Source organism: Stegodyphus dumicola, chromosome 8 (genome assembly GCF_044657685.1).
Source record: "Stegodyphus dumicola isolate Sdum_Otavi_A_Nest chromosome 8, ASM4465768v1".
In the NCBI taxonomy this organism is placed as follows: domain Eukaryota; kingdom Metazoa; phylum Arthropoda; class Arachnida; order Araneae; family Eresidae; genus Stegodyphus; species Stegodyphus dumicola.
Window position 1 is genome coordinate 54,646,475 of NC_140775.1, and position 10,837 is coordinate 54,657,311.

Consider the following 10,837-nt stretch of genomic DNA (forward strand, 5'->3'; position numbering starts at 1 on the left):
ATTTGTAATGTTTACGGTATGAATTCGTTGGTGACGTTTATAATATAATAGATAATTTAGAGGTAAAAGTTTTTGGATATTTTATTTATTTTATACGTGGATATGTTCATCCTTGGAAAGGGTATATACTTTTTCACGATCAGGTAATTTCATATATGTGCTTTTTACCGAGTTTAAAGATTCACAGAATTTTTGTGCATTTTCATGCAAATTTTTGTAATTTATGAGAAAATAGCAGTGTAGATGGATAAAGTTAAGAGTGTGTGCAATGCCATTTTTGTGCAATTCTGGGATGTTTTTTTAAGTAAAAATAAGTCGACGTGTAAATGGTTTATGTGTATGTGCTATTCTGAAAAACGCGCAAGGAGTTTGCGATTGTGCACTTTTTCCCAATTTTGCAGTTAATATTTGTCATGATTAAACAGTTTTGTTACATAAAATTTCTAGCATAAATGTAATTCGGCTAGTAAATTGTGGGAAAATGTGTTCAGTAAATAAAAAGAAAAGACACATGTCTTTACTTCGTGAAGACAAAATGGCAGCAGAGGAAAAAAAAAAAAATAGAGGTTTGCTGTAGCAGAGTTGGTCACCAAATTTTTGCCAAAAAATCGCCAAGTTACCATAATCCAAAGATCAACCCTTTACTTCACTGCAGATTGATTATGAGCTAGTTATAATGTGTTATAATGAGTTCAAAGTTTTGCAAAGCAGAAATCTGAAGCTTTAAAGTCATATTATTCTAACAGTTTGGCCACTTCTGTCATTGGTTGATCTTTACAATATGGTAACTGGTAGTTTGGCGACATTTTGGAGGCGATAAAGGTTACTACCTGGAACTTTGGTAATAATGGGAGCAGTACCCAGTTCGGATTACGCATTATTTTGTGTGAGGGAAATGAGAGATCATGGGATATGTCATGTGATATTAATGGACGAATTACGGTTCTTTAATCGGAAAAGGGGGGAAATCAGGAAAAAATCTGGAAATTTTGTATTTGGCTTTATCCTGTGTTGTGTGAAACAGTGTTCGTGAATTTTTGGATCCCATGGCCGTAACTAAAGTGAATTCGAAATGGGTATTTAGTGGTATTGAAAAGGGTAGTAATAAATGTTTCTTTAAGGTTGTGCGAGATAGAAATAAAGATGTTTTATTAAGTTATTTATTTTACCTGGTACCTTGCTGTGAAATATAAGTATGATTTTAAAGATCCTGAAACAGAAAGAAGAAAAGTTTATCGGACACGTAATCAAGATTCTGAAGAAGATTAGGTAAATTAGCATTTTTAATTATTTGAGGATATTATTTTTATGCATTGTTCTAAATGTAAGGTGGAAGTAAATGAATTTGGTATTATTGGGAAAATTGGGTTGATCTTTACATTATGGTAACTTGGCGTTTTTTGGCGAAAATTTGGCGACCAACTCTTTTACAGCAACCCTCTATTTTCTTTCCCGAAGACATGTTTCTTTTCTTTTTATCTACTGAACACTTCTTCCAACAATCTACTAGCCGAATTACACTTATGCTAGAAATTTTATCTAACAAAACTGCTTAATCATGACAAATATTCACTGCAAAATTGGGAAAAAGTGCACAATACCATACTCCTTACGCGTTTTTCAAAATAACACATACACATAAACCATGTACACGCCGACTTATTTTTACTTAAAAAAACATCCCAGAATTGCACAAAAATGGCATTGCGTGCACTCTTCACTATATCCATGTACACTGCTTTTTTCTCATAAATTAGAAAAATTTCACGAAAATACATGACAATTTTCTCAATCTTTAAACCCGGTAAAAAGAACATATATGTCAGATACTTATATTATTTCCATGCACGTTTACTTCAACTAATACGTATACCAAATTCCTACAAACATAAAATTCACAAAATAACTATCATTTCATTAAAATATAATTAAATTCAAAAACACTACCTTTATCGCCTCCAAAATGTTGCCAAACTACCAGTTACCATATTGTAAAGATCAACCAAAAATTGTTATTAGCAATGATTTAGTTTAAAGTAATTAGGATTGTAAGGTAATTTTTATTAATTTAATGTATGTGCTCATTTATATTTTAAGTAGTGTTTTTGAATTTAATTATATTTTAATTAAATGATAGTTATTTTGTGAATTTTATGTTTGTAGGAATTTGGTATACGTTTTAGTTGAAGTAAACGTGCATGGAAATAATTTAAATATCTGACACTAAGTATTTGTAATGGTTGCGGCATGAATGCGTTGGTGACGTTTATAATATAATAGATGATTTAGAGGTAAAAGTTTTTGGATATTTTATTTATTTTATATGTGGAAATGTTCATATTTGGAAAGGGTAAATACTTTTTCGCAATCAGGTAATTTCATATATGTTCTTTTTACCGGGTTTAAAGATTGAGAAAATTGTCATGTATTTTCGTGAAATTTTTCTAATTTATGAGAAAAAAGCAGTGTACATGGATATAGTGAAGAGTGTGCGCAATGCCATTTTTGTGCAATTCTGGGATTTTTTTTAAGTAAAAATAAGTCGGCGTGTACATGGTTTATGTGTATGTGTTATTTTGAAAAACGCGTGAGGAGTATGGTATTGTGCACTTTTTCCCAATTTTGCAGTGAATATTTGTCATGATTAAGCAGTTTTGTTAGATAAAATTTCTAGCATAAGTGTAATTCGGCTAGTAGATTGTTGGAAGAAGTGTTCAGTAGATAAAAAGAAAAGAAACATGTCTTTACTTCGTGAAGACAAAATGGCGGCGGAAAAAAAAAATAGAGGGTTGCTGTAGGAGAGTTGGTCGCCAAATTTTCGCCAAAAAAACGCCAAGTTACCATAATGTAAAGATCAACCCTATCATTTTGTTACCACAAAGGTCCATTTAGAAGGATATTATTTGTATGCGCAGAGCAAAATCTAAGGCAGTTAAATTGGTACGATTTACCTTCATCTACTATTTTTACACTTTTGTTCCTTTTATAAACAAATTACAGGTTTATCATACTTCTTTATTTTTGAGTAATCCTTTAATGTTTATCATTTGTTATTCGTTAATGTTTATGTTTTTATTCTTTAATGTTTATAATAGTACTTTCTAAACTTGCTTTATCCTCTTCCTTGCCTTTAGATGTCACTGCAGATAATGAGACTCATCATATGACCAAGATATATAGTTATTTACATCATTGCTAACATTTCCAATGAAAGAAAAGTAATACATATTCCATATTCTATAGCATGTGATCTATTCTAAGGACAGACTAAAATCATAATATGAATTGTCTAGAATTAGCAGAAGAATGCAAAAGACTGCATCATCATTATGAGAGTTTGTTTTTACAGAATGAAGAGGAATGTTTGGAATTCATCTTTAAAAATATTTTTGAGAAGTCACTGTTGTGTTTCTCTTATCATGGCTATTGTTGTGCTCCAAGTTTCTTAGGACTCTTATCTTATCCTCATAAATTCTCAAAACTTTCCTTCAGTAAAAGTGTAGAAAAAAATACTTCTTTTAATATTTTCTTGATGTTTCATATAATATTTCTAAAGATTCATTTCGTATGATTCTTAAGATAACTAGCCCACCAGCGGCCGAGCAGTAAAGACGCTGAGCACTGGTAGTTCGGTCCGAGGTTCGAATGCCACGAACGGGCTGGCTGCATAGGCATTTTCCTGGTTTTACCCATGTGTAACGTGTATACGAGCTAGTTTCCCTTAGAAAGTCCTCCACGAAGGCATCCCTCACCTTAGGCAGATAGCCCTTGTGTACTTTGCCATAATTGAATAATCCAATCCAATCCTTAAGATAACTAATGTATAAATTTTTCAGTCAGTGTTTAACAATCAGTGTCAGTGGTTGAAGTGCCAATGACTGAAAGATAAAGAAGCTGATTAAAGAACCTAGTATTAGAAGTTTCTGAATTCTTATGGGAATTCATCTGTTAATTACATTGAAAATTAAACACGTACTAAATCCTAATGTTATTTCAAATTTCTTAGAATTCCCTTTTTTTTTTTTTTTTTTTTTTTGCCTCATGAATTCCTTACTTTAGTTTTGGGGTACAAAAACATTATTAAAAGATAATTTTTAATTTCTTGTTTAAGTGTACAGTTTTTTAGAAAAATCTTTTTATCTGTACTTTTTCTTGTCTGTTCCTGTCAGTGCCTTTTATCATGATTTAAATTACAATGATGACCTGTTGATTTAGAAATTATTTCTTAAAAGGAGAGCTTTCATTAATGGAAGTTCAATTGTATACATACTATAAAAGACAAAATTTTGAATAATGCAACCAGAAAAGTTAAACTATCGAATAAAATTTAAACTATTGAAAACTAAGCTGAATGAACGAAAGTACATAATATATATATATATGTAATTTGCAACAGCCTTTTGAGTTTCCCTTTAAATTTGATTATTTTACCTTAAAAATAGTAATATGCTTTCATTAAATCTTTTGAAATTGCATCATTTTAAAATGAATCCCATTTGTATGATTCTTATATAATGCTCCTGTTACATGTATTTATATATATATATATATATATATATATATATAAAAGTCTCTTATCTAAGACTAATGTTGAGTTTTCTAAATTAAAACATAATCAATAGAAATAAAGTAAAATTAAAGCTTTGTATTATTCTTTATCTGAATTCATATTTTAACATGTATTTTTTCTGATCTGCTTCTATGCTACTAATATTATGTAAGCTGCTTTTGTATTGTCATCAGTTGCATTTCTGTGAACATTTGAAATCTCTGTGTGTGATGCTTTATTTTTCTATTATTCAATGAAATATGCTTAAATAAAATGAGATGCTTCCTTATTATTAATGTGAATTGTAAGTTTTTTAAATGATTGTAGATAATTCAAATTATCTTGAAATAGTCAACAGTCATTTTTAGTTTGCTTGTAATCAAAAGAGCTCTGAGTAAACCATATGATATTGCATTTCTTTTTTCTTTATTTTTTTTATACATAAATGTTAACAGTTCATGATCTTTCGTAATTTCGTCATCATGAGAAAAACTCTGAGTATTTCACATATTAATGCATTTTCTTTTTAAAAGAAAAGTGTTAAAACATTTTTGATTCCCTCAGAAGTGAAGAAGGTGCTATATCTTTCTTTCAAGAAATACATATTTTATGTCACATTCTAATAGGCATAAATTGCCATTAAATAAAACTGCATCTAAGTAAAAGCATATGAAGGTGCAGTGTAAAACCTTTAGGTGCAAGTAAAAGGACAAACATTTTTACAACTGGTTCAGTGGTTTTAGAATAAGAGTGATTTATTTACTGTTAAGCAGAGGAACTGACATGAACTAAGTAACTGAGCCATTAGAAAAATACAACTGTGGTCTGGAAAAGTTTTATAAGAGAAGTTTATTCTCTATGTCTAGTCTAACATATAAGCAAATAGGTAGTTCTGAAAAAATTGTGGTCATAAACAAAAATTTGTTTGTATGGGGGAAAAGTGAAGCTGGTAAGGTTTTTCAACAATAATGGATATTTGGCAGGTTATGCCAAGAAATTAGCGAGTTCATTCTTTCTGAGTTCCAAATAAAAAGGCAAAAATCTTTAACTATGTACTCATGACAAAAATCTTTAACTATCTAGAAAAGGGATCAGTGATGTAGTCAGACTTTGGGTGAGCCTGAAAACAGAGTACTGAAAAAAAGCAGGTTAGAAATATTTTAGTATGAACTTGGACCATTAATTTTTTTTTTTTTTTTTTTTATTTATTTATTTTTTTTTTTTTTATCTAACAAAAGCTGCCTAGACACAAAATGTTGAAAACTCTGTAGATCATCACCGTGTGGCTTACCTTTCAGAGTTTATATGGTGTTATATGGCATGTTTTATTATTTTTATGTGGCGAAAGCTCTTGGGACAAAAAATATGATTCTGGTGACATTCTGAAAGTAGTTGTGGAAACATGTTAGCCATAAAGTGTATGTGAGGTGAAAATATGAACTTGTTGATAATCCTGGTGTGGACATTGAAGGAAAGGGGCTGTAATAATAAGGAAGTATCTAAAATAATCTTTGCAAGTCTAAGAGCTGTGTGTTTTTCAAGGAAAAAAGTCATGATATGTCTATATCTTCATGCATGTTTGATGTTGCCATTTAAAAGTATAACCAGTGCACATATGTAATGCTATTAATCTGTCCTGTAATTCATTGCTGTATTCTTCACCTTGAAAAAGACTACTCCTTAAGCATGTGGATGTGTTTGTTTTTTAAATCAGTTCTGACAAACCATATAAAGGCTATCTGTAAAGGGAGAGTTGCATTCTATAGATCTAACAGTTTTGGCAAAGCATCCAAAGGTAATCTATGAAGAAAGAGTTGCATTCTTATAGGTCTAAAGGAAATTGGTACATATGCATCTTGCATATGAAAAAACACAAGATCGGCAACATGTTTGTAAGAATATCTCTCAGTTTTAACTTGTCAGTACTCAAATTGATATGTAAACGTTGTGTAAAACTTTTGTGTTAGGAATATTCAGGGCAATTTTTCTGATTAGTATTAGTGTAATAAAACTACTTTATGTTCAGTTTTATATGATAATGCAATTACTGGTAAATGTAATTTTTAATATGTTGTTATTTTAAAATACACCAGCTATTTCTTCTTCCTAATATTTCTCGTATCTGTACCTGCTACTAAAGAGATTCAGGATAATTTTTTTTTCCTTTTTTCTAAATTCTCTCATAACCATAGTAGCATCTGCTGCTGAGGAGATTTGAACTTCTGAGTTCACTTTTTGCACTTTTCATTCATTTAGTATTTAATGAGTGATGTATTATATAGATAACGAATGACTTTAATTTCAAATGAAGTGGGAAAAATTATTTCAAAAGAGATGGTGATGCATGCTCTTGAGTGAAAAGAGGATGGGAATCTGGAACATTTAGACTTATTTTTAAGTAATATAATAATATATTTTTTGCATTTTTCATGCATAATATATTAGTTATTTTATTTTCCAGTATTTCAGAATTTTGTTGAATTTTAAAAAAATAATACATGGTTTGATTCTGCTTTTATGACTGAATTTTCTCATATTTCAGGCTTAGTTATGATCTTGAATTCAAAAGCATAAATTCTTGTCTATTCTCTAACATGGAAAAGAAACGTTTGCAACAGTTAGCATACAAGCAGCAAGCTGACCATCTAACTCAAGCTCATACACAAGTAAAAATGTTTTTCTAAATATTGATATATTCTGTTTGCTGTTTCTTTTTGGCAGTGAATCAAGCTCTAATCATTCATGTTCCAGATATTTGGGTTTTCAGTCACCGAGAGCATTTCTTTGTTTAGGCCATATAAAAATAAGCTTTTCGTTAAATTGACATGTTTCTAATTTTTTTGCTTATTTCTGTACCATTTATGTACTGAATTATAATAGAAAAGTTTTTTTTTTTTTGTAGGTAATTCAATATTTGGCATATTTAAGGAAAAAGTTATTAAACAAATATGGATGATTGTGTTTGATACTGATTTTTTAACATTTATTTATAATGTTATAAAAGAATGATCCAAAAAACTAAGTGTTAAGGAATTCACTAATTAAGAACAGAAATTGGCATCATAAGATTCTGTCTGACTTTTGAAAATATAGTACTATATATTTACTCACACTATGCCAACTCCTGTTGCTAATTATTGGTTACTTTAACACATGTGTCTCATGTTCAGACACAGCCTATAAACATTAATGGAAAAATAATTATGTATATTATATGAAGGTACTGTTCGTAATTTATTTTGTGAGTCATTGCATTAAATAATATGTATTATACTGATATTTTATATTTTATGTACATAATAGTACTTTAATTTGTATTGAACATAAATTAGTTTTGTATTTTATGTTAAGGAAATTTTTTTGTTGAATTTTGATATGAAAATAAAAACAAGCTTTCATATTTAGTTCCATTGTCTTCATAAATAAAAATGATAATGAGGTAGCAAAGGAATTGTCAGTCAAATTCTATGATGAATTGGGAATATCACCCAACACAACTGTGGATTGGTGTAATTACTTCTGACAAGTACGTTTGTCTCCAATAAATATAAAAACAGCACTGGAGTGTGTTATGAAATTAAAAAATAATGCTGATAAAGTCATCTCATTGTGGAGAGAATTATTGGATGAATTTACTGTCAACCTTTCTGCTTACCACTGTAGGTAGATGAGTAGTGGCACTGATGGCAGAAATTTAGAAGCAACTAAGAAAGAACTGCCATCTTTCCCAGTAACTGGAAGGAATATAGCTGTCATGAATTGCGAGAAGCTGGGTACAAGCATTGGAGAGTGAACCACAAATATAATTTTGTGGACTTGGAGATGGGTAATTGTATACAATATTTTGAACAACTTTGGGATTCATTTAAGAAGAGAAATAAGAAATAGAGAATGTTACCTTTTATTATTATTTATGATGAGAACATTATCTGTGAACCATAAAGATAGCCAAATATTTGTCGGCAAAGTCGTCAATAATTTGCGAATTTTTGTGCGGGTGTGTGTGTGTGAATTATCATAAAGTATCCAAATTTCTCAAAGATGACCGAGTTCTCTCTATTAGTGGTACTTTTTAGTTAGCAAAATGTCAGTAATAACTATGTGCTAGAATGCATATAGTATAGTAACCTGATTATTTCACTTCACAAGTAGTTGTGCAATAATGTCATTACGGATAAATGGGAAGAATGAAGACTGATACAGTAATTTTCCTTCAACACTTTTCTAAAGGCAAAAAATCAGCATGCTTCATGCTATATTTGGAAACTGCTAAAGGAAAAACAATTGCAATAATAACAAAATTATCATCCATACTGAAAGATGGGTACTTGTCTTCTGTATTGATCTTGACAAGAAAATGGATTTGCTATGTTTTGCATGTGCAAAAAACAAATGATTAACAATCTTGGTTTTTCGGAATTGCATTGTGTCAGAATAGTGGTTTTGCAATCGAAAATATTCGTGCTGACCAACCAGAATAGTGGTTTGTGATGCTGAATGCTGCACTGTAGGGCAAAGGTTCGAAACCTAGAGAAGACATGAATACTTTTAAATTGCTAATGACAGGTGCATCTTGCACTTCTTGCCACAAAGAATTCCATGGGCTTGTTCTGATGTTACTGTCGGTGAGATATGTCACAACGACAACAAAATACATGTTATGCTTACTATTTTCATTCTTCTGTCAATGGAAAAAGTTTTAGTTGATGTTTTATGCATTATTAGCAACAATAGTTGAAGCTTTACCACCAAAATAAGTCTGTAAACATAAATTTTCCATTGGGTTTTTTTAAGTAAACTGCTAGCAAAATTATATTAAATAAAATAATAAATAGAATTTCCCAATATGTTTATATATGTTATTTGGAATAAATTGCTTATATAACTGTATTAAATATTGATAATGTACATATTAAATAAGTTCTGTTGAATTATGCGGTTATTTTAAATAAACTGGCAAAATTGTATTAAATACTATAATAAATGTAAATTGTTCTTAAATTCCTTCTGTATATGTATATCAAAAAACTTGGATTGTACGGATAGTGAATGAATTTGCGATTTATTGTTTACCACAGTCCAGTGGTCTCAAACTGGTTGTCCATGGGCCACATGCGGCCCCTGAAGCAATTTTATGATTCCTGCAAAAATGTTTCAATTGTGTATTTGTTGCAAATATGGTGTTTGTTTCAGATTTCAAGATTTTAATTATTTTAAGTCTGAGTTAACACCATTTTTGTCTTCATTAAAATCACACTAAAATACATGCTACTATAGCTAATTAATTTATAGTGTGATAAATCTTATTCAGAGATTTGAAGATATAGATTCAATTATCTTCTTTTCATATTTGTCAAAAAATAAATGAGCTCAGTTATTAAATTTTGCATTAAGAAGAAATGCTTTGTTTGGGAGTACATTTATGTGTGAACAGACTTTTTTCACAGTTGAAAATTAATAAAAAAGAACCCAACTGGCTGCGAGTGTTTACTATACACGATGAAGATAGTTTCTTGTAAATTCTTTCCAAGGCTACAAACTTTATCAGAATTAAAATCAATCGAGTGTGAAGCTGTAGTAAGAAAAGAAGAAGTTTATAATTACAGTACAAAGTCCGAAATTCAGACTCGTCGAGACTTCGGCGATTCCAGATATTAGATCATCAATTTAAATCTGGTAAGATGGCAGGCAGAAATTATACTATTAAACATATGAAATCATAATTTATGAAATAAAGAACAATTATGATGTAAAGGGTATCAAAATTTACAAAAAAAAAAAAAAAAAAAAAAAAAAAAAAAAGGCTTAATATTTATTTGTTTACTTTATTAAACATTTCTTTCAGTTTAATTTGTTTAAGTTGCTTCCACAAAAAATTCAAAAAGTTCTTTTTTCTTATGTCATATACAGTTGACTTTCTGTATGCCATACTCCTAGCATAGTTTGGAGACGGATATGCCTTTATTCATTTTTTGCAGCAATTTCACTTTTTGTTTAATGGACACCAAAGCATGGTTCCGCTTTGTAGATCCTTTGGCAGCTCCAGAATTGGGAACTCTTTTGACATAATCAAAAGTTCAAACTTAGTTTTTATAAAATTGCCATAATAATAACAGTCTGCAAAAAATAATAAGCTGGATCAAACTAAAAGATTAGGGAGCAGCGCAGTCCACTACATTAACTGAAATGCCTTAGAATCAGTAAAGATAATTTTAGCCTAGCTTAATAGCATCCGTTATACATTATTGGCTGTGTATCACAAGATTGGCGACGAAAGCTAAGTTGTTT